Source organism: Daphnia pulicaria, chromosome 7 (genome assembly GCF_021234035.1).
Source record: "Daphnia pulicaria isolate SC F1-1A chromosome 7, SC_F0-13Bv2, whole genome shotgun sequence".
Lineage (NCBI taxonomy): Eukaryota > Metazoa > Arthropoda > Branchiopoda > Diplostraca > Daphniidae > Daphnia > Daphnia pulicaria.
Genome location: NC_060919.1, coordinates 14,727,748 through 14,733,850, shown reverse-complemented (window position 1 = coordinate 14,733,850; position 6,103 = coordinate 14,727,748). Strand labels below are relative to the sequence as shown.

At 40.0% G+C, this 6,103-nt stretch overlaps 1 long non-coding RNA gene across 1 annotated transcript; it reads left to right on the top strand.

Annotated features, from left to right (window-relative positions):
- Positions 1 to 3,702: 3,702 nt before the first annotated feature.
- On the top strand, positions 3,703 to 5,280 carry LOC124350914. The gene is made up of 3 exons (XR_006921275.1): positions 3,703 to 3,791; positions 3,971 to 4,058; positions 4,250 to 5,280. It is a non-coding gene; the product is annotated as an uncharacterized LOC124350914 (long non-coding RNA).
- The last annotated feature ends 823 nt before the right edge of the window (positions 5,281 to 6,103 follow it).

Sequence of the window (6,103 nt, the reverse complement as noted above, 5' to 3'; positions counted from 1 at the left end):
CCGTGTGTGTGGGGGCGGGAGCTCCTTCCAGCTCCAGGATCATGCGCTCACGAAATTCTATCACGGCGGCCGTGAAAAAGCCACGCCCATCGCATCGTGCGGGATTGGACGCGTTCACCGGCTCGTACGCTAAAGCCCACGGGGGGTGGGAGGATCGTCTGATGCGAAAAATAAAAGTTTTAAAGCCCCCCCCCCGTCCGTCCACCTCCTTTCGATCCATCACGCGCGCAGCCGCCATATTAGACGTTCTCCCAGGTGGAAAAAATAAAAGTTGTTTGAATATATTATTTGCTCCATAACATCACCTATACAAATCTTCCGGAGAGAAATATAACCAAACTGTATACATACATACAGAAACTCTGTGACGTCTTAACTATTGACGTCGGAAACTATTTAGACCTCCCACAACCCTGAGGGGGGGGGGCTTATTAAGGAGAAACAAAAGCAGAAAGCGGCCATTTTGAATTGGATGGATCGGTATTATACCCCCCTTATAAAAGTTTGCCAGACGTCATTCAATCGATTCAACTATATAAACCAATGTATATAGTTCTATCCATTTCAAGATGTATACACGATAATGGAGAAATATATACCTTATGGTATTATTAGGAGCCATTGCGGTCAATAGGTCAAACTCTATTGATGTGTGTAGGGATAGCCTTGAGCGGTTACATCAATCCTGTTAGGGTTGATCATGTCTTTAATTCGCCGCATCTCCGCAGAGACTTTGCGACAGGAACGTGATGGAAATGGAATGAATAATATTCTTTTTGTTGTGCTCCTGCAGGATCGGGAAATATAAATAAAACATAAAAGAAATCCCCCAGTCAAGTCCCATATATACATCCAGGTGAATAACTGATTATAATATAGACTTGAATATATAAAAGGATATATAGATATCGCAGGATCGTTATTATATTAAAACATCTTTTTAATGTGTGTATATACCTTTGGGTTGTTTGTGTGTAAATATTTATTTCAACAGTTTGGGGGGATGATGATCAAACAGCACACAGGAGGGGGGAGGGGGGGAGAAAACGATTGGACGGGGATCTTGGGATGTAGTATCATCTGTCAGCTAGAGAGATCCTTGATGCTGATATGCTTAGATGCTTCCTCCTCCGCATGTCTCTCTCTCTTATAATATTGTAGATGTAATTTTATCCATCATACAGCAGCAGCCGTATAAACATTATACGACTTCCGTTGGTGAGTTACACGATCTTTTGACATTCTTTCCAAGGATCGCATTTAAACTTTAATATTACAGCTAGTCTTTTATATAACGGCTGGCATAAAACGTTTTAGGTGGATTAGAATATTAAATTGACGACAGAAAACAATGATCCAGCGCAGCACCGGAATTATATACACACGAGTCACGCACATTATAGCTGTTTTAATTCGTGAGTGTTTGGCAATGAAGAAAATGACACGGTCTTATAGCTACTTCTATTGAGACTGTGCCGTTTATATTCGATGGAAACGTGTCAATCCAGTTGGGTGGCAAGGACAAAAGAGCCAGCATGCAGAACGTGGAGGAGGAGAGAAAGTCTCGGGAGAATTTCTAGACGGCAGCAGCTGGATCGATCCATTCGCTCCCGCGGTCCGAGTCGTATTTCTGCCCGAGCTCCTATACCGCCAGGTTTTTATTTCGTTCAATTTAAAAACTTTTTTGAGAAAAAATATCAAATCAAATCAAAGTTAACTTTATGAAAAGAAAATCGTTCTTCTTATATAATTTAATATTCAAAAAAGTTACAAAGTTTTTTGGTCGTTTTATTTTTTTTTTAAGAAGATGGTGAGAGAATGATGCGACTCTAGTTACTGGTGCCTCCTGGCGGCGTGTCACGGGATCCACACGGGAATATAACCGACACGCGCCAATCGATTCCTTGGAGCTGCTGCCCCGTATATGCCCTTTAAAACCAAAAAGGTGAAACTATATGCGCCGAATACGATCAATTTAAAATATAAAAGAGAAATAAAACATTGATATAGATTTAAATAGTCTTTTTTTTTCTCGTGAATTTCAACGGGTTACACGGTACAACATTTGTTCAAATTCAAGGAAAGAGTCTCAACTATATGCATTTGTATAGTAGAGATGGTTATCTGCGGCTCCTATTGAGGTTTCACGCTGTACAAGAGAAAGTTGCAGCTGACCGTCTAAGCTAGGAAAAACGGGAACGTCTGCTGCTATACGTGACGGGTTGTGTATCAAACGCACGGGGGGATGATCAAGCAGCTTTTGATTTCTTTTCTTATATATTCTTTGACCCCGTGAGATAATAATAAGCCCCGTTGAAAAGTCAAAATATCAGCGGAGAAAGTTATATAATCTGATTCCCGCATCAAGTCTAATAAATAATATAACTTTAGACATTTTTAAATAGCCCGCCAGGGAATTGAAATAAATTCACATCAATAGAAAGAATAGAGAGAGAAGATGTTGACCCTCTTAATTCCACCGTGTTTACACGAGGGATGGATATAGATCGATCCCCCACTTCTTCTTCTTTTGTGTGTGTGTGTCTATTTGTTGGATTCTCTTGTCAATCTGTTATCTCGCCGACGCCATTGTGTGTACATATAGTGGCCGACCACCCCCCTCTTCTGCAACATTATTGGCTCAAACAATTACACAGTCGACGGGATGAAGCCGCCGTCTATAATTGAGCCGGAAGAAAAAAGGGGGGCCAGCGTCGTCGATCGATCAACCAATTGAAACATTCAAAAGGATTATAGCCGCTGCCTCCCTACCGCCCTATACATGTAATCATCAATGGTGTATAGAGTTTGACACAATATAAATTTATAAACTTGTTGATCACTTTCTTATGCCGTTGTTGTGGGTTTCTAGACAGACCAATCACACTGCGTATAGGGCTGCTCCGGTATAAGCGGGAGGATCGATAACTTAGGAGAGCCCCAAATTGAATTTTCTCCTGATTTTTGTATTTCTTTTCTGCTCGACAATCACGAAAATAACAAGGTGTGTTGGATAGCAATCACTGATCAGCTGACGCGTGCTGCTCACCTTTGAATCGATAAAACCCCATTATGTGCTGGGGTGTGGCTACTGCTGCTGTTATAATAATTGTTTGGAATGGCAAAATCGATGTGAAAGAAAAACGTGACGAAAAAATGGATTTTATACGGAACGTATCGATTTCGGTTTCGTTGTTTGTTGTTATACGGAAACTAAGGGCTTGTTGACGTAACCCCTCACTCTTCAGTTACCAGCAAATGACGTCATACATTGAAGGGGGGAGAGTGTGAAAAAATGGAAAACCAAAATTCACTCGATCCGCACGGATGACGTTAAAAGGAGAGATCAAAATCACCTGGGGTGGTTTGGAATTTTTACGCCTGGTAAATTCACCCCAGGGGTGTATAAAAGATGATTCAATAAGACTTAATTGAAAAAAAAACTTTCTCATTTCGAAAACCGAAAAACCGATTTTATCGCGATCAGAATGGATTTAGAGAGATTAGTCGATTTTATTTGTATCGATATTTTAAATTTGACTAATTAGAATATTACTGTCGTCTGCATTTCCTTTTGTTTCACAGTATCGACTTTCGAAAAAGGGACGACGTTCAAGACAAAGTTCAAGTTTACAAAGAAAACGGATCGATTACATTTTAGGAAACGTACGAGGCTGCACAACAAGTAGCCAGCGAATAATATCAAATAAAATTACCAAAATGTGGTCCTCATGTCAACTTTCGTCTCTTCATAGAATCACTTGATACACACTCTATGCTGATCATATCAGGTAAATAATACTAAGAATATGAATAGAATGAGTACATGGGAGCTGAAATAGTAGAGTTAAACCTGTTCCAAATTGGTTAAATATAAGATCCTGACTAGCATTTATAATGTAAGCCCTCTGAAGATGAATGGCAATTTGTTTGCACTTAATGTTAACTTTTCCTTTTGTGCAGATTTCAGGCCTGAGCCAGCCATCATAACAATACGCCAGTTTTGCATGTGCTGGTATTAACCTGTCATCAGCAATAATTTCAGGATCATCATTTGGGTAATAAGTTTTCGTTACTTTTATTGGAACCTGTGATCTGCTACATATTTCAATGATGCAGGACTCGCACAAGTGTATGACATTGAAACCTTGAATTCTCCTGTATATTAACATTTAGGTTTATCCAGTGTCTAATTTTCAACATTTCCTGATTATAAATTTTCGTAACCCATTTTTTATTTTTCATTTAGATAATCAGCATCCCATTTGATGGGAGTAATTCCCCTTTATTTAAATGTTCTCGTGTATGCCCATGTGAGTGTGGGTGTATTCACGAGGACCCCCCTTTTCCCTATCCGATTCAACTTTTCAGCGGATGGCTGGAGCTCTTGCGGATGGATGCCTGGCCGTATATTTCCCAGTCTCAAAGGTAGGGCAAATGTACTATTTCTATTCTTTTTTTTTTGACTGGCGGCTTATTTTCGTTGTCGTTGATTGTGAATTGTTACATAGCACCGAGTACGATTACTCCTTTGCTATGCGGTTGATTCCAACGGTTTTCTTTTTATTGACTCGGTCAGGGCTCATTAAATAACTCTTTGGTAGAACGACTGCAAATCAGGCCCTGCTTTGTACCTCACTACTTTTTCTCTGGGTCTAACCCATCAAATTTCGAAAAATATTTCAACTTTAAACACTTTAAGCATAACTAGAAAAATTTCAAGTCCAAAAGGAACTCGTTATATTTGCCCTTCCAAAATGATTGATCTTCTCCCATGCACGAAAAAAAAGGTTTAACTGTCTTTATTTCTTTATTTTTACAACCTCCAACAACATTACTATTTTCTATAGTTTTACTACTATACTAAGCTGCAGCCCAGGTAGATGCGATATCCTTTTACGGGTTGTGTCGTCTGGCCAGCAGAAAACCATCTGTTCAGAAAAAAGTAACACGCAGACGGTTGCCGAAACGAGCACAAAAGTTCAGAGAGTCTCAAACGCGTTTGACACCTTCCCATAAAACACAAAAACGGAAAAGAGTCTAGGTACACACACACCGGGAATAAATGGCCAATCAATATGACGTCTTATAACCATTAGATTTCCCCTCCTTACGGTATACCGTCTGCATGACCTAAACGTTCTCAAAAAATCGACCCAATCACAAAGGGAAAGTTTACCGATGAATATATTTAAATAAAACAAGAAACAAATCAGTTTTCCCGAACGAACGAATGTTCGATGACGACTAAGGGAATCTCCCCATACAAGAGACGTGTGTGTCTATGACCTAGTTTCATCTGAGTAGGCCACACTTTAATGTTTAGATTTGAAAAAAAGAATTCTCGGATGATACTTATTACATGTGTACATTACAGAGTCCCCGTTTTGATTTGTTTAAACAACTTTCTTTGTGTATTATACAGAGAAATATAATCTTGTATCCCAAGTTTCCCGGAGTGTGCTGGACCCAGCAGCCTCAGCAGCAGCCCAGATGCTCGTGGGAACTAATAGTTTTTGTAGACCCATCGTCTGCGGTTGCACGAAGCGCTGCGGGAAATACTCTTGTGAGAGATTCTAGACGCTCCATCAGACAACAAAGGAGCTGGAAGGGGGAGAAGAAAAAGAATCTAAGCGGTAACGCAACACCCGACATGATTTTTCGTCCATTTCTTTCTTCTCGCTTGTACAGCAGACAAAACGATGGATTGTAGACACACGCAAAAACCAGCGAGAAATTGCTGGTTTTTTCGGGAATACCCGACGACGACACAGAACGGTACCCACCTGGAAAATAAAAAAGAACCACCAACTTATGGCCAACGTCACTGTTATAAACGCGTTGGTGTTTTTTTCGTCCTGATTTTTTCCGCTTGTTAAATGCCATTAACGTCACATCTACCTGGATATATAGGCTAGACAAACAAAACACATGCAACTTACATACAACCGAAAAAGAAATGTCGGCTAAATGGAATATCTTTAAACATGGGAGGACTTTCTTTTTATTGCTGACATATTCCTCCTCACCGACCAGGGATTTACCTGAATAGTTTCCAACCGAAAAAGAAACTTTCTCTCGTCTGTAATATAGTTGGATGAGG